The following is a 22,884-nucleotide window of genomic DNA, read 5'->3' as shown; positions in this document are numbered from 1 at the left end:
CCCGGCTCCCGGCCCTCGGCCCGGCCTAGCTCCTCTCGGCCACGCTTCCGCGCCGAGCCGTCCGTCGCTGCCTCCCCGCTTCCGCGCCCAGCCGTCCGTCGCAGCCGCCCCGCTTCCGCGCCCAGCCGTCCGACGCAGCGCCTCGCTTCCGCGCCGAGCCGTCCGACGCAGCGCCTCGCTTCTGCGCAGAGCCGTCCGACGCAGCCGCCTCGCTTCAGACTTAAATTGAAGCAAGTAGGGAAAACCACTAGTCCATTCAGGTATGACCTAGATCAAATCCCTTATGAGTATACACTAGAAGCGACAAATAGATTTAAGGGACTAGATCTGATAGACAGAATGCCTGATGAACTATGGACAGAGGTTCGTGACATTGTACAGGAGACAGGGATCAAGACCATCCCCATGGAAAAGACATGCAAAAAAGCAAAAGGGCTGTCTGAGGAGGCCTTACAGATAGCTGGGAAGAGAAGAGAAGCGAAAAGCAAAGGAGAAAAGGAAAGATATTCCCATCTGAATTCAGAGTTCCAAAGAATAGCAAGGAGAGAGAAGAAAGCCTTCCTCAGCAACCAGTGCAAAGAAATAGAGGAAAACAACAGATTGGGAAAGGCTAGAGATCTCTTCGAGAAAATTAGAGATACCAAAGGAACATTTCATGCAAAGATGGGCTCGATAAAGGACAGAAATGGTATGGACCTAAGAGAAGCAGAAGATCTTAAGAAGAGGTGGCAAGAATACACAGAAGAACTGTACAAAAAAGATCTTCACGACCCAGATAATCACGATGGTGTGATCACTCACCTAGAGCCAGACATCCTGGAATGTGAAGTCAAGTGGGCCTTACAAAGCATCACTACGAACAAAGCTAGTGGAGGTGATGGAATTCCAGTTGAGCTGTTTCAAATCCTGAAAGATGATGCTGTGAAAGTGCTGCACTGGATATGCCAGCAAATTTGGAAAACTCAGCAGTGGCCACAGGACTGGAAAAGGTCAGTTTTCGTTCCAATCCCAAAGAAAGGCAGTGCCAAAGAATGCTCAAACTACCGCACAATTGCACTCATCTCACATGCTAGTAAAGTAATGCTCAAAATTCTCCAAGCCAGGCTTCAGCAATACATGAACCGTGAACTTCCAGATGTTCAAGCTGGTTTTAGAAAAGGCAGAGGAACCAGACATCAAATTGCCAACATCCGCTGGATCATCGAAAAAGCAAGAGAGTTCCAGAAGAACATCTATTTCTGCTTTCTTGACTATGCCAAAGCCTTTGACTGTGTGGATCACAAGAAACTGTGGAAAACTCTGAAAGAGATGGGAATACCAGACCATCTGATCTGTCTCTTGAGAAACCTGTATGCAGGTCAGGAAGCAACAGTTAGAAATGAACATGGCACCACAGACTGGTTCCAAATAGGAAATGGAGTACGTCAAGGCTGCATATTGTCACCCTGCTTATTTAACTTCTGTGCAGAGTACGTCATGAGAAACGCTGGGCTGGAAGAAACACAAGCTGGAATCAAGATTGCTGGGAGGAATATCAATAACCTCAGATATGCAGATGACACCACCCTTATGGAAGAAAGCGAAGAAGAACCAAAGAGCCTCTTGATGAAAGTGAAAGAGGAGAATGAAAACGTTGGCTTCAAGCTCAACGTTCAGAAAGCTAAGATCATGGCATCTGGTCCCATCACTTCATGGGAAATAGATGGGGAAACAGTGGAAACAGTGTCAGACTTTATTTTGGGGGGCTCCAAAATCACTGCTGATGGTGATCGCAGCCATGAAATTAAAAGACGCTTACTCCTTGGAAGGAAGGTTGTGGCCAACCTAGATAGCGTATTTAAAAGCAGAGACATTACTTTGCCAACAAAGGTCCCTCTCGTCAAGGCTATGGTTTTTCCAGTGGTCAAGTATGGATGTGAGAGTTGGACGGTGAAGAAAGCTGAGCGCCGCAGAATTGATGCTTTTGAACTGTGGTGTTGGAGAAGACTCTTGAGAGTCCCTTGGACTGCAAGGAGATCCAATCAATCCATCCTAAAGGAGATCAGTCCTGGGTGTTCATTGGAAGGACTGATGTTGAAGCTGGAACTCCAATACTTTGGCCACCTCATGCGAAGAGTTGACTCATTGGAGAAGACCCTAATGCTGGGTAGGATTGGGGGCAGGAGGAGAAGAGGACGACAGAGGATGAGATGGTTGGATGGCATCACCGACTCGATGGACATGGGTTTGGGTAGACTCCGGGAGCTGGTGATGGACAGAGAGGCCTGGCGTGCTGCAATTCATGGGGTCGCAGAGAGTCGGACACGACTGAGCGACTGAACTGAACTGACTTCTGTGTCCTGGTCCTGTGATTGGCACGTGGTGGAGCCAGGTCTGCAGGGCCACCCCCAACCACTCACCGAGGTGGCCTTCCTGCCCACACTCTCTCCCAGGCTGCTAACATTTGGAGGCCAGAACGTTCACATGCCCTTATCTTCCCAACACCGCAGCAGCAGCTGCTGCGATTTAGGAATAAAGCCTCCTGAACAGCTCACCCAGGGCACGAGAAACATATGCAAAGAACCCAGGCGGAGGAGCCACAGGAAAGCCAGGTATTTGGCTTACCAAGCTTTATGGCCAGGAGGTGAGTCCTCAGGGTTTTCTGCTGGTTTGGGACAGTGTCTTTGGAGACAGAGAATGAGCCAACAGAGAGCCTCTGTTGCCCAAATGGGTCACTTACCTGCTTGCACATCCCGGGTCAGGCTTCGCCTCTAACGTCTACAGTCCAGGCCTGAAATCCACAACTCAGCTCTGCAATGAGAACGGAGTCCTTAGGGAAGAAAACCAGAGGCTTCAGCCTCAGCCCAGTCATATTTCCAGGGGTAGGAGGGCACTCCTAGATCCCTTTCCTCCCTGGCCACACCAATCACCAACTAGAGAAGCCAAGAGAGAAGGTGGAGAGAACAGAGCTACTCAGCCCACCAACCAGAACTCCCATAGCTTTTCTCACTCTAGAAAGGGCTATTGCCTGACAATCCCCAACCAAGGACCCTCAGACTCCTAGGCTTCAGGGAGGAGAAGCTTTAGGAAATCCACCACTTCTGTGCAACCCACTTGCAGATATTCAGTCATTAGCTATCAAGTTGGACACCATTCAGTGCTTGTCCTACCTGACCACAAGTCACAGCTAGTTTCCACCCAGGAAAGGGAGAACATGAGGCCGACATACCTTCTCAGGTTTCTCCAGAACTTGCTGAAGCTCCCTGTGTCCCTCCCATGCTGAAATGCTGGCTCCATATCTCCTCACTCACCTCCTTCCTACTTGTAGAGTGAGGCCTACTATGCAGGCCTGCAAGCCTGTAATTGCCCAGGTGCAACACCAAAGAAACACAGCCCATAGACAGTGACAGAGACAACAACCATTCAGTGGATAGAGAATCTTATAATTCCTAAACAAAGGGTCCTAGAGTGACATGCCCCAGTATTCAGCAAACAGCTGGCAGAACAAGGCAGCGATCTTCACTGCTGGGGCCGAGGGCGGAATTGAGGGGAGACTACAACGTATAGGGACCATCGATGTCTGATTGGCTCACCAGTCACCAGGGAAACCAGAGGCTGGGGTCGGGGCAACCGCATAGTTGGTTACTGACTAAGCCGTATAATTAAGGGGCTACAAATCGGGAAAGCAGTATGGCAAGCCTGTATATTGTCACCCTGCTTATTTAACTTATTTGCAGAGTACATCATGAGAAATGCTGGGCTGGATGAATCACAAGCTGGAATTAAGATTGCCAGGAGAAATGTCAATAACCTCAGATATGCAGATGACACCACCCTTATGGCAGAAAGCAAAGAAGAACTAAAGAGCCTTTTGATGAAAGTGAAAGAGGAGAGTGGAAAAGGTGGCTTAAAACTCACTCTTCAGAAAACTAAGGTCATGGCATCTGGTCCCATCGCTTCATGGCAAATAGATGGGAAAACCATGGAAAGAGTGACAGACTTTAGTTTTAGGGCTCCAAATCACTGCAGATGGTGACTGCAGCCATGAAATTAAAAGACACTTGCTCCTTGGAAGAAAAGTTATGACCAACCTAGGCCGCATAGTATAAAACAGAGACATTACTTTGCCCACAAAGGTCCATCTAGTCAAAGCTATGGTTTTTCCAGTAGTCATGTATGCATGTGAGACTTGGACTATAAAGAGAGATGAGTGGTAAGGAATTTATGGTTTTGAACTGTGCTTTTGGAGAGGACTCTTGAGTGTCCCTTGGACTGCAAGGAGTTCCAACCAGTCCATCCTAACGTACGTCAGTCCTGAATATTCATTGGAAGGAGTGATGCTGAAGCCGAAACTTCAATACTTTGGCCGCCTGATTTGAAGAACTAGCTCATTTGAAAAAATCCTGATGTTTGAAAGATTGAAGGTGGGAGGAGCAGGGGATTTTGGAGGATGAGATGGTTGGATGGCATCACCATCTCAATGGACATGAGTTTGAGTAAACTCCAGGAGTTGGTGATGGCAGGGAGGCCTGGCGTGCTATAGTCAATGAGGTCACAAAGAGTCACGCATACCTGAGCAACTGGACTGAATTGAACTGATAATTAAGGGGATTGGATAGTCATGTGGGTGAAGGAATGGCTGGTGAAGGAGAATGAATAGATAGCAAGAGAACGGTCATTTTGAATGACTTGACCTTACAATTTTGTCTGGAGGTGCCAGCAAAATTTCCTTCAGTTTCCCCAAGACTGTCCACAGGGCACCCACTGCTGAGCCTCATTTCCTGTGCGGATGGAGTGGGGTTTGGATCCAACCTAAGTGTTGATTGGTTGAGTCAACAGATCAACATTAACAATTTTTATTTACAAATACTTACTGAATAATCATAGAAGATTCAGAATATGGTTCAAAAGGATTAAGTCCAGAATGAAAGAATGTTTATGGAAAAGGAAAAAGACACCAAAGAGATATTTCTAAATTAGCCTCCTCAAGCAAGAGATGTGAGAGGAAAGGTCACTGCTTGGGAAGATAACAAACCCATAGAAAAGGGAGAAGGCAGAACTACTAAACTACCAGGGCTTCCCTGGTGGCTCAGTGGTAAAGATCCAGGAAAGGGAGGAACACGAGGACTATGAACATTCTCAGGTTTCTGCCAATGCAGGGTAGGAGGCACAGGTTCAATACCTGGGTTGGGAAGATCCCCTGGAGGAAGAAATAACAAACCAATCCCATATTCTTGCCTGGAGAGTCCTATGGACAAACGAGCCTGGCGGGCTACAGTCCATGGGGTAGAAAAGAGTCAGACAGGAACACGCACCTATGCACCCTTACATAAACAAAGCCAGGATGGTAAATGTGGTCCTTCCGTGGAACTTGCCTTATAAAGAAGGTGGCACCAACATTTTAAGTTGTCTGGGATCTTGAGAACCAGACGTGCTCCATCCACGTCCAGAGCTCCTGACTTTTGGTCACCTATCCCTGGGGTTGACCTAAGGCCTGTGCTGCCTTAGTTGCCTGGGGAGGTGGAGCCATCTTACTCCGTCCCCTCCAGACAAGAATCTAACCAGAAAGAAATGTATTTGTGCTTCTCGGCCTGGTGGAAAAGATTCCCTCATCTTCCTCTCAGACTGCTCAGCCCTCTCCTTTGCTGGCCTGCTTTGTGTGGGAGTGGGAGGGGGATATGGTAGTGGGAGTGATCCAAGAGGAGCAGCAAGAGGGAGGAGGAGTGAGAACAATAAAACACTGGTGAGGTGCTAGTGAGGACAGGGAGGAGAAGGGAAAACAGAGGCAGAATAAGGAGGAGGATGAGCAGAGCTTGAATGCCAAGGTGCTCTAGTCTCTGGTCCCAGAATGGCAGCTGCCCTCTCTTGAACTTCCCTTGAGTTTATCCTGGACACACACAGTGGGCATCCACACACACACACACACACACACACACACACACACACACACACACACACGCACACACCCCAGCTGCTCTCACATCCTCCAATCTTCTTTATTCACAGAAGAGCAGCCTCTCAGCCCCCGCCCCCTCCCACCCCCAGATTCTGGGAGTTCTTTCCTTTTTCCCCGAGCCTCTGCAGAATTAGGCACAGATTCTTCATCAGCACCCAAACCCTTGTCTACGGTTGTGGAGAGTCCAGAGCATAGAAATCATCCGGTAGAAGAGGAAATGCAGGCCACATGGGGTATTGGGTCACCCCGCAGAATGACCAGCTGTCCCAGGCCATTCTGGGTTGTTATTTTTGAAGATGTCAAACTCATTCAAAAGAAACTCCAAGATCCTTGTTGCAGGCCATTGCTGCATGTAGCAAATTATGCTGTGCTGCGTGCTGTGCTTAGGTGCTCAGTCATGTCCAAATATGCTATGAAATCTCAAACCGGGTGATGACTGCTTGTTTGAAACTCATGGATAAGGCTTTAAAAGGCAAAGCAGGTGGTGAGTGCTAATTACTGGGAATCAACAAGACTGGGGCAGATCCCAAAAAGGGCTAGGTAGGAGAAGCTGCTTAGGTCAATGACTAATTGACCTCCTATATTAGTCAGCTTGGGCTTCAAGAAAAAATGCTATGGATTGGGTGGCTTGACCCGAAATCTGTTTTCTCACAGTTCTGAGAAGTCCAAGATCATGGTTGGAACTTCTCAGCAATTCAGTTTCTGGTGCAAGCTCCCTTCCTGGCTTGCAGATAGTCCTGGCCTGGCTGGGTCCTCACAAGGTCTTTCCTTGTTGCTTGAGCTGGGGTAGGGCAGGGGCCCAAGCTCTCTGCTATCACTTCATTTAAGGATACATCCTATCAGATCAGGGCCCCAAAGCTATGATCTCATTTAAATTTCATTACATCCTTCAAAGTTCCTTCCCTAGATACAGCTTCACTGGGGATTAGTGTCCAAGATATGAATGTGTGGGGGGTGAGGGGAGGGAAACACATATACTCAGCTCCTAACACCCTCCCCAGCCTCCTCCCCCCATGAAGGCATTTGCAGCTCTCAGCTCTGATCCCTGGGAACTGCCCAGGCACTGGGTCCTCAGATTCCTCTCCCCACAGACATGTTCCTTCTCTCTCTCTGACTCACATGCCTCAGTACAGGGCCCAGCTGTTGACTGCTGACCCTCAGAAACAGTGGACTGACTTGCTTTCACCTGGATCACTTTCAGAATGGAGCAGCCACCACTGACTGATATGCTTGCAGAAATGTGTTCACTCTGGAGCCTGGCTGTGGTGGTAGACTAATGCTTCCCCAAAGATGTCCACAACTGGGCCCCTGGAGTTTGTGATTATGTTACTTGACATGGCAAAAGAGACTTTGTTGGTGTGATTAAATTAAGCATCTTGAGATGGGGGCTCCATGGAAACACAAAGGTTCATATAGACAAAAGAAGGAGACTTGGTGTCAGAATAATGTGTTGTGAGAAGAACGTGATCAGCTGTAATTAGCTTTGAAGATCAAAGGGGCCTAGGAGAGTAGAATGTAGGCATCTTCTAGAGGCTGGACAAGGCAAAGAAAGATTCTCCAGGAAGAATCACCACAACCCAACTGTCACTTTGATTTCTGCCCAGGGAGATGCATCTTGGATTTCTGATCTCCAGAGTCAGAAAATAATGAATGTGTGTTGTTTTAAGCCGCTAAGTGTGTAGGAACATATTAAGTAGCAATAGGAAACTCCTACAGTGGACAGCGGTGGGTAAAGAATACTTAAAGTCAGTGTGCAGGACGAGTCGTGTCAGCTGTTCAAAGAAAGGCCAGTTCTTCCTGCAAGTGACCTGGGTGCCGAGTTCAAGATTCTCCCTCCAGGCTAGTCCCCTTCCCCCTGAAGCCAAATGCACTTCAAGGATCAAGTTCCTCCACTCCTTGGTCTCTGGTCTGAAAGGCAAGCTGGTTGCCTTCTCCAGCCTTCCCACTCCCTGCCCTCAGGTCTAACCCACTCTTACCCAGTAAGAGAAAACAAACAAACCTCATTCTTTAAGCAAACACGTCATCTTTCTATCCCTTATTTGGGTCATCAGCTTCTTTTTCAGAATCTTCCACTTTTGTATTCTGTATGGTGAGAAAAGGAAAAACATGGCCCCTGGGAGACCATGAGGATGAAGTCAGAAGGTGCACAGAAAATGCACCAAGTAGAACTTTGAGATCTAACTCTTGGCAGCTACAAACTGCCACTTGCCATCTACCTTTACAAGGTTTAATGCTGCAGCTGTTGATTTTCAACACCCCCTGAAAGGAGTTCAGGGTGGAGAGCCGAAAGGAGCCCACTCTGTGCTGTGGGAAAAACTGGCAGAACAAGTCTTCAGATAGTGATGTATTTTCAGGAGCCGATTTTATGACCCAAATATCTCCTAGTACCTAGAAAAGCACAAAAATCCTTCACGGTGACATGCGATCCTCACGACTAGCAGTAACCTTCTGCAAAACATCTGCACTTGAATGCATGTCCTCTCCCTTCACCAAGATCACACATACACTGACCTTCGCCCCTGCCTTTGTGGAGCAAGTTCTCAGAGCTATCTGAGATGCTGCCTCCTGAGCTCCTCATTTTGCCCCCAATAATACTTGAACTCACAACTCTCACGCTGTGCATTTTTGAAAGTTAGCACCCTGACTCTATATGCCTACACACATAACACATACTCACGCTTTATTTTGTTCCTACAAATATATATTTACATCCATTGTTTTACAACTTATTATTTCTTAAAACAAAATTGGATCAGCATAACAGAGGGCCACAGAATTACTATTCTCAGCGTGTCACCCAGAACAAAGGTTAAGAATACAAAGAGGCTGGCTAAATTCCCCTCCATCTCAACTAAAGAAGAAAGGGTCTGTTTCCACTGATTTCTGGGCTCCCTAAGCTGTGGGGAATCATGACGTCCCTTCTCCTTCAGCAGCCGGCTTGCCCATTGGTCCTCTCAGCAGGGGTGGGAGGGGAGATGAGGGGCCTGGGACAGGGCGTGGGTTGGAGGAGAGGAACCGCCTTACAGGTCCTGAATGGGGTGGGCTTATGTAAATTTGCAGCGGAAGCGGTACAGTTCCCGGCCTGCCATTTTGCCGGTTGTGGGAAGTTTTTCCGAGATACTCTTTAATTTTATTAGAAGAGTTGTTAGGAGTGCCTGAGAGGCGCGAGAAACGATGGGGTGCGGAGGGTGGCGGAAGAGATGGCGGCAATAGCAAAGTGAGCGTGTGCGAAAGTGTACGGGTGTGAGGCTGTACGGGCGGCCGGCCAAGACTTTCCATACTTAGCTGGCAGAGAAGATAGCACGATCGCGAAGGTGGTTCTCCCAGAGCGAGAGTCACCCATTCTACGGCGGGTGTGTTGACCTCTGCGATTTCCCCGAATGGGGGGAAAGGCGACTGCGTAATTTGTGGTAGTGGGGGACTGCGTGCGCGCCTTCTCTTGGTAACTGCGGTCTTAACGATAGAAGTGATTTCTACTTGAGCGTGTTTTTTTCGGGGCTCAGGCGATAGTAAACCATCTCTCGGTAATACAGAAGACCCTCGGAAAAATTTTTCTAGAATAAAAAATGGCATTTCGCTCCAATGCCGTACTTTGGGAAAGCTCAAGAACGGAAGGGAGAGCCTTGTAGGCTACAGTCCGCGAGGTGGCAGTGTTCAGCTGAGCAGTGCAGGCACTCTTCCCTCCAGCTTAATTTAGTTCTTCTGTGTCTGATGGTCTCGATTCCAGCTTAATTTAGTTCTTGTGTGTCTGAGGGTCTCGAACCATCCCAGCTTCCGTCGTTCTCTTCTTTCCACCTTCAATGTTTCCCAGCATCAGTTCAGTTCAGTCACTCAGTCGTGTCCGACTCTTTGGGACCTCATGAATTGCAGCACGCCAGGCCTCCCTTCCCTCACCAGCTCCCGGAGTTTACCCAAACCCGTGTCCACCGAGTCGCTGATGCCATCCAACCATCTCATTCTCTCTCGTCCCCTTCTTCTCCTGCGCCCAATCCTTCCCAGCGTTAGGCTCTTTTCCAATGAGTCAACTCGTCGCACGAGGTGACCAAAGTATTGGATTTTCGGCTTCAACATCAGTCCTTCCAATGAACACCCAGGACTGATCTTTAGGATGGACTGGGCGGATCTTCTTGCAGTCCAAGGGACTCTCAAGAGTCTTCTCCAACACCACAGTTCACAAGCATCAATTCTGCGGCGCTCAGCTTTCTTCACCGTCCAACTCTCACATCCATACGTGACCACTGGAAAAACCATAGCCTTGACTAGACGGACCTTTGTTGGAAGAGTAATGTCTCTGCTTTTCAATATGCTATCTAGGTTGGTCATAACCTTCCTTCCAAGCATCAGGGTCCTTTCCAATGAGTCCAGGAGGTACCTCAAAGGTTGTATCTTGTCAGCCTATTTACGTGCAGAGTACATCATATAAAGTACAAGACTGGGTATGCGGATGACACCATCCTTATGGCAGAAAGCAGAAAAAGCGAGAGTGAAAACAGTTGGCTTAAACCTCAACATGCAAAAGACAAAAATCACGATATCTGGTCCCATCAGTTCAGTTCAGTTCATTCGCTCAGTGGTGTCCAACTCTTTGCGACCCCGTGAACGCCAAGCCGCCCTGTCCACCACCAACTCCCAGAGTCCACCCAAACCCATGTCCATAGATTCGGTGATGCCATCCAAGCATCTCATCCTCTGTCGTCCCCTGCTCCTCCTGCCCTCAATCTTTCCCTGCATCAGGGTCTTTTCAAATCAGTTGGTGACAGGTGGAGGAAACGAGGGAAACAGTGACAGACTTCTTTACTTAGGCTCCAAAGTCACTGCAGAGGGTGACTGCAGCCATGAAATTAAAAGACGCTAGCTCCTTGGAAGAAAAGCTACTGCAAACCTAGACAGTGTATTAGAAAGCAGAGACATTAATTTGCCAAGAAACGTCCCTCTAGTCGAAGCTATAGTTTTTCCAGTGGTCATGGATGGATGTGAGTTGAATCATAAAGAAGAAGAAATGAAGTTGCTCACTCCTGTGCGACTCTGCCATTCCACAGGCTGTAGCCTACCAGGCTCCTCTGAAGCAAGAGTACTGGAATGGGTTGCCATTTCCTTCTCCAGGGGATCTTCCCGACTTGGGGATCAAACCCAGGTCTCCTGCATTGCAGGCAGATGCTTTACCCTCTGAGCCACCAGGGAAGCCCAAAGAAGGCTGAGCGCAAAGAATTCATGCTTTTGAACTGGAGTGTTGGAGGAGACTCTTGGACTGCAAGATCAAACCAGTCAATCCTAAAGGAAATCAGTCCTGAATATTCATTAGAAGGACTGATGCTGAAGCTGAATCTCCAATAATTTGGCTACCTGGTGCGAAGGGCCAACTCACTAGAAAAGACCCTGGTGCTGGGAAAGGTTGAAGGCAAGAGGAGAAGAGGACAACAGAGGATGAGAGGGTTGGATGGCATTACCAATTCAGTGGACATAAGTTTGAGTAAGGTCTGGGAGGTGGTGAAGGGCGGGGAAGCCTGGCGTTCTGCAGTCCGTGGGGTCGAAATGAGTCGGACACGACAGAGCGGCTGAACAACAAAACAGACCCATACTTTGCACCGCTCAACGCTTACAGAATTTGGCACATTTGAACAGTCCTGTTACTGCTGTAAACCGTTCTTTGTGCCTAACTCATTTGGGCTCGCAGTTCCTCCACCGGCATGGTGCAACGGTTTGGGAAGGCGGATCCCTGGCTTCTGGTCTGGTTCCGACCAGAGCAAAGGTCATGTCTCCTCACAAAGCCGGTGGTGGCCCGCGAGTCTACCCTTGGACCTGGGGTACCAGGCATGGGACATCCCACGAAACCTCAAAGGCTCTTCTGAGGACGTGCAGAGTTCTCAGGGCAGCGGGAAGAGGACACTTGCAAAGAGGGAAGGGACTTTTTTTTTTCCTGGCGGGAATTTTACCTCAGGGCAGAAAACTCTAGAAATGCCGGCAGAGCAGATGCATTTGGGGGAGGCCTAAAAGCCCCTCCCCGTCGCTCACCCGGAATGGGTCTCCTCCCATTCCACCATGTCCAAAGCTGTAGAGACGGCCGCCGGCCGGCGAGTCAGGCGCCCCCTGGCGTCGTGGAGGAAGCGGCAGGCGGCGGAGTGACGAGAGCGCCGGGAGGGAGGAGGTCCTGGGACCGCGCGGCTGAGAGCCACACGGCTCAGCGGCGGGAGAGCGAGAAGGTCGTGTTTCCACGGTGTAGTGGTCAGCACTTTGGACTCTGACTCCAGCGATCCGAGTTCGAGTCTCGCTGGGACCTTTCTCTTTAGGCCGCACGCAGAGTCTTTTACTGGCGCAGCCGGAACTCAGTCTCCCCCTGAAAGCGAACTCGCGCTTCAGATGCGCGCTGAGTGGACCTACTCTTCCGCCCCAGCGCCCAACTCGTTCTGCTCTCGGGACCAGGACGCCTAGGTCCCGCGAAGGAGGCCCTGGGCCCCCGTGATCTGCCACCTCCCCCTCAGCAGTCGAGATCTGAGACCTGCTGCTCTGAGAGGCGCAGACCTGTGGACAATGGAGGGGGCGGGGCGGGGGACCAGCCCCTGGCGTCCCCGCAGGACCCTGCGGCTCTGCCGCTCAATGGTCCTCGGAGGCCCGGCCCCCGCCCTCTCCCAACTCGTTCTGCTCTCGGGACCAGAACGCCTAGGTCCCGCGAAGGAGGCCCTGGGCCCCCGTGATCTGCCACCTCCCCCTCAGCAGTCGAGATCTGAGACCTGCTGCTCTGAGAGGCGCAGACCTGTGGACAATGGAGGGGGCGGGGCGGGGGACCAGCCCCTGGCGTCCCCGCAGGACCCTGCGGCTCTGCCGGTCAATGGTCCTCGGAGGCCCGGCCCCGCCAACAGAGGGCGCGGCGACCGAACCACTGCCACCCCCTGTCGGGTCACCCTGGGTCTTAGGGTAAAAGGCAGAAGCTGCGCCCACTGAGTCCTGCCCCACGAGGGGGCTTCGGACCGCACGTCTTGGCCCTGTGAATAATGGTCCGGGGGCTGTGATGTCATTGACCAGCCAGGGTGACAGCTTTCTGGGCGGGGTTCCAGACCTGAATGGGAAGTACTATATTTTATTCAGGTACCCTATTATTCGCAGTTTTGATTGATCCTGTTCCAGAACTTCTCGCTCTTAAGTCTCCTTTGGACAGGAAAAACCGCTGTTAGGCTAAGACTTGAACCTTGACTCCAGGAAATCTTGGCCTTTCATCCCAAACTCAGCCAGGAAGAAGAGTCTGGGCAGTGTATTCCAGCGTCTGAGATCAGGGGTCGCTCACCCAGTTCCACCCAGGCCTTTGAGACATTTGCAGACCTTATAGGGCTAGAATAGTGAATACAGACTATTTAGTTAGATTTGAGTTGGAAACAGCATTCACTTTCTATCATTATAAAATTGATGTTTTAAATGTCACTTCTAGACATTGGAAACACGATGTAACTTTTGTGGAACAACCATATGGATGAGAACTATAAAACAATAATTTATACGTACCCTGGAACAGTTACAAAATTTCAAAAACAAACTCTTTCCTTAATTGTGTTATTATTGGCATTGTTGGTATTTATTCTTTTTTTTTTTTTTATAAATTTTTCTTATTCCAAATGATGTGGGGATAAGCAAAGGAGATGGTATGAAATCTTGTATTTCCTTTACTCCCAGTGCCCTTAAACACAAAAACACTGGTGTATGGAAAAGAGTCAGATGAAAGATAAACATTCAGTAAAGCCTGACGTTCTGAATTTGAGTATGTACATTCATACAAAGATGAGTATGTATTTCCTAGCTCTGTCCACTGCAAACGCCTAGAAATCAACCAAATCCAGTAAGCATCTTAAGGTTACAATTGGATTTGGGAATAACATTTTGCACAAACAGAAACCAGAGATTCTTAGAAAAATGACTGAGTCCAGGTGAGGAGCAGAAAATCTTCAGGATAAAAGAGAAGCACCTCTTCATACTGTTATCAAGAAAGGTCTCAAATACTATTAGAAACTTTTCAAAAGAATTGAGGAGCCAGCTTAAAGTCACGTTCACTGCCAAAAGAGAGATAATTGGAGTATTGGTAAGAGCTATATTGCAATGAATTGAACTACTTCACGGTGTTTGCAAGTTTGAATTCATATTAGCACACAGGGGTAAAAAAGAAATAAAGGAATCGGTGACCACAGAGGATTCTTGGGGAAATGCTCATTAAGCTGCAGTTTTCTTTACAGAAGCTACCACTAAGTAACTACATAGTATTTGGTCTTTAGGAGAAGTTTCTTTTCATGCAAGTATTCCAGTTAAATACTACATGATGATGCAATATCACCACTTAGTGCCACATAATCAGTTAATGGATTGAGAAGTCTTGAACTGAAAGGACTGGTAATACTATTTGAAGAAACACACAGAACTTGATGGGCCTCCTCCTCAGAGAGTGCACACCACTTCTGAAGAAGTCTTGCTAGGACTGCAAGTGTGAATCTCATCAGTCTCTGCATCTACAGGTCCAAACTAGGGACCACTAGACATATGGCTGTCAAATAGTTACAAAGGAGTAGGACGGAGGACCTGGATTTTAATTTATAATTCATGTGAGTGTAACCTTAAAAGTTGGAGACATGCACAATATTTTTCTATTAAACACAACTTGAAAACATTGGTAGAATTGTATTTCCTTTGTGTGTGCGCTCAGTCGCTCAGTCTTATCCAACTGTTTTGGGCCCATGGATCATATCTCGCCAGGCTCCTCTGTCCATGGGATGTCCCAGGCTAGAATACTGGAGTGGGTTGCCATTTTCTATTCCAGAGGATCTTCGTGACCCAGGGATTGAATCTGCGTTTCTTGTGTCTCCGGCATTGGTAGGCGAGTTCTTGGGAAGCCCCATATTTCCTTTAAAGTATATATAGCATTCTCAGCTATGTAGGAGATTATTTTTCCATTATTGTGTTCTTATACTTTTTAGTTGTCAATGTGGTTGCTAGAAAATTTTAAACTACGTGTGTGACTTGCATCTTTGTTACATTACAGCACTGCTCTATATTCTACCACCAAAAAGGAAGAATGAAGGAGAGAAACATTTATTAAAGTACCTAGTATACAATTTAGACTGTGGGAATGCTACAGAAAAACCAAGTCCGTTTCTTCAACAAATGAATGAGTTAAAGCGGAAATGAGGACAGCAATAGACCAAGAGAGATGGAGAGTGAGTGAGAGAGAGAGCAAGGAAGGGAGGAAGGAAAGAAGAAATTGAAGGTAAGCATACATGTAAGAGACTTAAATGCTTTATCTTAGTGATTATACTTTGTGGACTTTATTTGCCTCCAAAAAAGAATACTAACGTAGAAACAATAATGGAGGAGGGGGGCTTCCCTGGTTAAGAATTTGCCTAGCAGTGCGGAGGACACGGGTTTGATCCCTGGTCCAGGAAGATCCCACATGCTGTGGGGCAACGAAGCCCACAAGCCGCAACAACTGAGCACATGGGCAGCAACTCCTGAAGCCCAAGAAACCGGCAAACCACAACAAGAGAGTGGCTCCCCCTCTCCACAGCTAGACAAACCCTGCGCCACGCTATGAAGACCCAGGGCGGCCATAAAGAAAGAAAGAAATTAAAAAAAAAAAAACCTATGTGATCAAATAAGCTGAAAAAATGCTGCATGGTAGACAATGGAACATTTGAATAGTCTTTCATGATATTAAAGATTTTGAATTAATTTATGATTATAATGCCGTGATGATATACTTTCAAAAAGAGTTCTCATTTAGGGGAAACACGCAGACATAATTATAGATGAAACATGATGTCTGAGATTTCCTTTTAAAAAGACAGGAAAAGGTAAGTGCATGGATTGTAGTACGACAGTATAAGCTGGTAATTGTAGACCATGCTTGACAAAGATGGGAGGGTTCTGTTGTGTCTATTTTGTGTACTATTCAAATTTGAGATTTGAAAAAGAATGATAGGAGAACACAGGTCCACCTAGAATAATAGCAGCTGAATCTCTCAACATACAATTCCAAGGGCTAGGGACTAACAGAGAGAGTCAAGGACACCATTCAAAACCCTGCGCCAAACAACCAGGGACCAGAGAACACTGTGGACAGGACTTGGTTTGTATTCAGCTGGGTCTGGGAGGCACACAGCAGCGGAGGGATCAACAAACACCCTGCACATAGGGCAGAGCACGGCACGGAGGAGGACTCCCGACAGAGCTCAGGTAAAATAACTCACAGAAAGAGCATGTGGATAAACTCAGGGGGATGTCTGAGACCTGGTTGGCTCTAGCTCTGGTGACTGGGGAATTGATAGGAAGGGGTTCAACAGTGCAGAGAACCAGAGGGTGACAATCTTGAGGAGGCACAATTACTGGGATCAGGTGTGAGACCAAGCTGAAGGGAGCATCCTTTGGACACTCGTGGTGATGAAAAAAGAATGGTGCAACTGGCAGAAATTAAAGGTCCTACTGGAAGAAACAGAATCCCCAAATCAAGAGACACACCATGCCTTTCCCCCAAGCCTTAACTCTGCTAGAGTAATTGCACAAGACAGACCTAGAACAAAGAAATCAGCTAAGCCACTCACAGCACTAATCCCTTCTGACCTGGAACAACTGTTTCTCATTCAGGTAACCTAGTCATGTGAAAATGAAAACTATAGAGCAGACATTTCTTCCAAGGTGACAGAAGAAAAAAGTGTAAAATGAGAGTCAAAAATTTCAGCAAATGAAAAGATTGCCTCAAAATCAATCAAAACACATTGGAAAATGTAAAATGGCATCCATATTTTGAATTGATCTGAACAAAGCATTCAAAGATACATACACATGGAAAAAACTTCAGTATTTTATGTAAGAAACACAGAACGTGAGATACAAGTGCGCAGGAAAGAAGAAATGAGAAATTGGAACTGGCAGAGATTTAAAAAATTGAAGGTAAAGAAAATCCTTTGAAAAAAAAAGGCTAAATGACAAGGTACATAGAGAACATATTTATCGAAACATATCAGGGACACTGCATGAAAAATGAAAGCATCAAACAGAATAGAAATGAACAAAAGATAGTGAGAAAGGATCAGAGAGAAAGTCATAGAGACCTAGGGGAAATAGACCTGGAACGGTCAGTTCTAAGACCTATCCTAGTAGAGCTGAGAGACTTTTTTTGAAAAAGAAAAATGGTCCTGAAGCTCCAGACCACCCTTTGCCCTCAGTGAAGAAAAATCAATTTACATTCTGCATCTCAGCAGAACTTATAAAGTAAACATTATTTTTTTAAAAAAGTCAATAGAACTCATTGTGGACAAGTTCTTTATATTTAGCCAAGCTGTCTGTGCTGTATTAAAGCAACAGAAAACAAGTATTAAACATATCAAACTTAAGGAATCCTCAGTCCATCATGAGAAATCTTTAAAGACAAACTCTGCTCATCAAGAATTGACAGGAAACTATGGGTTTTGTACATCTGGTCATCACTGAATATATGTGATTGTAGATTTAAGCCACTGTGTCGTGGGCCCTGCCCTGGGGGCAGCCTAGGTACACCCTCAAACTTCTGCAGGGAGGCTGCTAGTACTCCCAGAGTGGGACAGCCATCTTGTGCCACCAGGGGGTCGAAAGGACCCAGTGGGCCCCTCCTCCAGCTCCTACCTCTATCCTACCAATTAGCACATTAAAAAAAAAAAAGCTAGGAAAAATACAGTATATAAAGGGTAAGACAGAAGGAAAAAGCAGAACAATGTCCTTGATCTTCACGGTAGTAAAAAGTTGATGTTGATAGATAACATTTAAAATGTTTTAAATATTAGAAATGAGACAAAATACTAAAGGACTAACGTGTCAGAAATTTTAGTGCACTAACTAGCTACCAGGCCTTCCAAATCCCAAGCAAAACACACAGACACAAACAAATATGCATACACAAATAAAATAAAATAACAGAGAAAGAAACACAGAAGATACAATCTACTACAAATGGTAAACATAGATTAAAAGATGCGAGAGGTGTTTAAGATACAAAACTGAATAGGGAGAAACAGAGGGGCTTCCCTGGTAGCTCAGCTGGTAAAGAATCTGCCTGCGATTCAGGAGACCCCGGATCGATTCCTGGTTTTGTAGGATTCCCTGGAGAAAGGACAGGATACCCACTCCAGTAGTCTTGGGCTTTCCTGGTGGAATCTGCCTGAAATGGTGGACACCTGGGTTCGATCCCTGGGTTGGAAAGATCCCCTGAAGTAGAGCATGGCAACCCACTCCAGTATTCTTGCCTGGAGAATCCCCATAGACACAGGAACCTGGCGGGCTACAGTCCGTGGGGTTGCAAAGAGTCGCACACAACTGAGTAACTAAGCACAGCACGGCACATGAGAAACAAGAGTATTTATATGAATAAAATCAATCATGTTAATAGTGGACTGTGGATGGGAGAGGGGTGGGAAGGAGGTTCAAGAAGGAGGGGACATATTTATACTTATGTTTGATTCCCATTGTTGTATGGCAGAAACCAACGCAACATTCTAAAGCAGTTAGCCTCCAATTAAGAATACATTTAAGAAAATAATGGATTATAACACTGAATTTTAAAAAAGCATGAGCTTAAGTTGAAACTCAAAAATATTTTTAATAATATGTTAGGGGTAGGGATTGTCTTTTCCATAGCACAATGCTGGCTATACCACAGATATGAAATTGACACACATCAGGGACCAATAAAGGATGGTAAACTTTTTACAGAAGGAGCACCATAGAATACGATATTCATACACTCTCAAAAGCCCACTAATCAAATTACTCATTACAGACACAAAATCTGCCTTTTCAATGAACAGATCTTATCAGCCTCTGCATAACAGTGTTCAATGTTAAAATAATAATCGTGGAGACAGGTAAAGTGGACACTCTTAACCTCCAAACAGGCTGCGCTAGGAAGCACACAGCATGTGCTAGATGTGTTCTTGGCAAACAGGGTTTACCTGAATTTAATCATGAGGAAATGATCAGACAACTGCAAAAGGTAGACCTTTGAGTAGACAACTGACCAATCCTCTGCAAACAAGTCAATGTCACGACCATCAAGGACAACTACAAAAAGGTGAGGAGATGTTTGAGGTTCCAAAGGACTAAAGAAATACAGGAACACAATCTTTTCAGTCCTTTGGAACCTACAACATCTCGTCTCCTTTTTGTGGTTGTCTTTTTGGGGCAAACATCGACTTGTTTGAAAAAAGACAGGCCAGTTGTCTGGTTCAAAGTCTAAATTCTGCAGTTATCTGGTATCTACCTCAATATTAAACACAGGATAAACACTTGAAGCAAGAACAATGTATAGTAAATGCTGTCTGCTTTGAGCACAGTCCATCCGGTGGCAAAGAATGACCGGGTTGATATGTTGTCTTCTTCTAATTGTTCCCATGCTGGTGTGTGGAGGATGAATATTTAGAAGAGCAAGAGTTAAGGTCTTTCCAAACTGTGTGTCCATCAAAGCATCGATCACCTTACTGAGGATTACATGCGGAGGCTGATGACTGGGATTACTCCCATCAATTCTGTCCCTTGGAGTGTGGAGAGTGGTCGTTGGTTGGGACGTTCGTTCTCAGGAAAGGATCCCTCTGGCGTTGCTGAGGTTGAAATTGAGTTGCTGTGGTTGAGTTTTTTTTTCATCAAATGGAAAAGGTACATATTATAGTGTGGTTTCTCAAATTGACGATATCTTTTCTTAGTTCCTAACGTAATTGGTATCTGTGAAAGACAGACAGAGAGAAGAAATGTGAGTCTTTGTTAGATCCTGCTGAGCCTGGAGGGATGGCAACATGGTGACTGGGGCCAGGGGCAGACAGAGCTCCTGTTGACAGGACGAGCTGAAGGGAGAGCCACAGGCTGGCTGGAGAGGAAAGTGAGGTCCATGATTTCGAAGGAATACCTCCCTGAACTTTCACCTAGCCTGTGGTGCAGCATCTAAGGACCCTTGTCCTCACCCCACCTGTGCTTGGGGATATCTCAGCTCAGAGCTTCTTCAGAGCCTCATCTGGATCCCTACCACTCAATACTCAACGGTCATTTCACTCTTGAATCCCCTTCATCTGTATGCTTTCCCACACGTTCAGGGATGGATGTGCTGAGCATCCCTCAAACACAATTAGAAACAGACTGCTATGGGAGCAGAGGATCCTCAATTGAGAAAGACACCCTCTTCTTACCTCTGCAGCCCCGCCTTCTGAGGAGGAGAAGCAGGCTACCGGAGACTCCTGGAATGTGAGCACCAATAGGGACCTCAGAATGTATCCAAGTCCAGTTTCATAATTTACAGAGGAGGAGCTAGGTTTTCAAGGGTCTAAGGACTATCCAAAACCACATGACTTGTTACTGACAACCCAGGCCACAGGCCCTTCCTATATATTTGCGGGAAGGGAGAGGAGAAGGGGAAAAGCTCCCATCTGGAGGAGTCAACAGTTAATAGAGGCTGTTTGGTCATCCTCCTGGGCAGGAATAAGGCTTTCCAGGGAAATCCAGCTCCAAAGAGACTGAGGAATGAATGGAAAGGAATGACTGAGGAATGAATGAATGGAAAGGGGAAACTCAAAATAAAATTAGCGAAAAGAGAGCAGGGAGTGTCACTGTGTCTCAACCCATTTGCATCCCATGGACACCAAAATGCTATGGAGGTGATTTCATGCTGGATCTTCCTTAAGGCATTTCTAGGAATATCCTTGACATCTACACAAATAAAACTCTGAAGTGAAAGAGGGTTCAGTTTAGTTATCCTAAATTCTCATCAACTTTTCCTCAAACTTTTCTCAAAGAAAGAGTCTCTACTAGTATTTTATGCTGGTGTATAGAAAAACATCCAGGAAAACATCTACTTCTGCTTTATCGACTAGGCCAAAGCCTTTGACTGTGTGGATCACAACAAACTATGGAAAATTCGTAAAGAGATGAGAATACCAGACCACGTTACCTGCCTCCTGAGAAACCCGTATGCAGGTCAAGAAGCATCACTAGAACGGGACATGGAACATGGACTGATTCCAAACTGAGAAAGGAGTATGTCAAGGCTGTATATTGTCACCTTGATTATTTAACTTATACCCAGAGTGCACCATGCGAAATGCTGGGCTGGATGAAGCACAGCTGGAATCAAGACTGCCGCGAGAAATATCAATAACCTGGGATATGCAGATGACACCACCCTTTTAGCAGAGAGCGAAGAGGAACTACAGAGCCTCTTGATGAAAGTGAGTGAAGAGTGAAAAGGGTGGCTTAAAACTATGCATTCAAGAAAAAGAAGATCATGGCATCTGGTCCCATCACTTCATGGCAAAGACATGGGGAAACAATGGAAACAGAGACAGATGTAATTTTCTTGGGCTCCAAAATCACGGCAGATGGTGACTGCAGCCACGAAATTAAAAGACGCTTACTCCTTGGTAGAAAAGTTATGAGAAACTGAGACAGCATATTAAAAAGCAGAGACATGACTTTGCCAACAAAGGTCCATCTAGCCAAAGCTACGGTTTTTCCAGTAGTCATGTATGGATGCGAGAGTTGGACCATAAAGAAAGCTGAGTGCTGAAGAATTAATGCTTTTCAACTATGGTGTTGGAGAAGACTCTTGAGAGTCCCTTGGACTGTAAGCAGATCCAACCAGTCCATCCTAAAGGAGATCAGTCCTGAATATTCATTGGAAGGACTGATGCGGATGCCGAAGCTTCAATACTTTGGCCACCTGATGTGAAGAGTTGACTCCTTAGAAAAGACCCTGATGCTGGGAAAGACTGAAGGCAGGAGGAGAACGGGACAAGAGAGGAAGAGATGGTTGGATGGCATCATCGACTCCATGGACACGAATGTGAGCAAGTTCTGGGTGTTGGTGATGAACAGTGAAGCCTGGCATGCTGCAGTCCATGGGGTGGCAAAGATTTGGACAGAACTGAGCAACTTAACTGAACTGACAGAAGGGCATGTCAAAGGATCAATATAGCAGGATAAGGCCTAATATTCATTATGGGGCTTTTGCATAAAGGATAGATTCCATGAAAAATAACTTGTCGAATCTGCTGTTCTGAGCCAGTTAGTAGTCTGTGAAACAAGTTTAGTGAATAGCTAACTGCATGTGGCATTTTAACAGTAGAAAAGGAAACACTAAATTTTATTCTTGTGGCAAGGTGGGGGTTGATTTTATACTTTGGGGTCTATGTAATGTTTTTTTCTTTGTTTTATTGTATCTTTTACTATAAAAATTGTGAGAAACTTGAATCCAAACAGAGAGATTATATATCTAACTTAACTATCTACGTCTCTTTTTTTCTCTTTTCTCTTCTCCAGGCTCTACAAAACAGTTCTGTTGAGAGAAAAATGCAAATTCCCTTACTTGTTACTATTCAGCTTTTTGAGGAAGCAGCCACTCATAGGCCACTGCCATATTGGTTCCTTATATCCTATCAGATCCACAGTCCTTCTAATCCTTGAGGCATATTAGCAGAGCTTTGATATCCAAAGCTCATCCCCAGAACTTTAAAATCAGAATTTCAATGGATTGGGTGTAGGCATCCATGTTACCTCAAAACTCAACCCGTTTTCATTTTACAACAGCATGATTTAGAACTACACACTAGACCACCTACACTATTTCACACCAGTCTTTTTATTTTCTCCTTCTAATCCAACATGGACTTCTCTCCACTGGCCCTAAAGATGTTTTGGTCTTTCTCTGTTACTCGCATATAAATAATTGGCTTTCTCAATTGCATTGTCTGAAGCAATGATTATCTTTATTCGCATGTATCTCCCTGGGTCTTCATAAACGTGGCCCAAAGTTAATTCAGTACAATGCTGTCCTACATTCCCTGGCCTCAGATTTCAACTCAGCTCATTTTTCTGGGCTTTTACTAATATGGAGAAGGAATCATGTGAGTAAACTGGAGAGGTCTGAATACCTGTCCATCTCATGCCCTATGTATTTTGAAAACCTG

At 46.2% G+C, this 22,884-nt stretch overlaps 1 protein-coding gene, 1 long non-coding RNA gene and 1 other non-coding gene across 3 annotated transcripts in view; 2 read left to right on the top strand and 1 right to left on the bottom strand.

Moving 5' to 3' along the window:
- Positions 1-3,716: 3,716 nt before the first annotated feature.
- On the top strand, positions 3,717-22,659 carry LOC145504775 (uncharacterized). The gene is made up of 3 exons (XR_014052474.1): positions 3,717-4,403; positions 14,952-15,176; positions 22,238-22,659. It is a non-coding gene; the product is annotated as an uncharacterized LOC145504775 (long non-coding RNA).
- LOC145508174 (U1 spliceosomal RNA) lies at positions 9,213-9,377 on the top strand. The gene has a single exon (XR_014055427.1). It is a non-coding gene; the product is annotated as a U1 spliceosomal RNA (small nuclear RNA).
- Positions 18,517-22,884, bottom strand: part of LOC145504747 (NBPF family member NBPF20-like) — a 532,650-nt gene continuing 528,282 nt past the window's right edge. Inside the window, exon 190 of the mRNA XM_081486053.1 lies at positions 18,517-19,654. The gene's annotated coding sequence lies outside the window, so the exon portion shown is untranslated. The remainder of the gene's footprint in view (positions 19,655-22,884) is intronic.

This window comes from Giraffa tippelskirchi, chromosome 5 (genome assembly GCF_054371585.1).
Source record: "Giraffa tippelskirchi isolate mGirTip1 chromosome 5, T2T-mGirTip1v1.2.pri, whole genome shotgun sequence".
Classification (NCBI taxonomy): Eukaryota; Metazoa; Chordata; class Mammalia; order Artiodactyla; family Giraffidae; genus Giraffa; species Giraffa tippelskirchi.
This window is presented reverse-complemented; position numbering and strand designations above follow the sequence as displayed.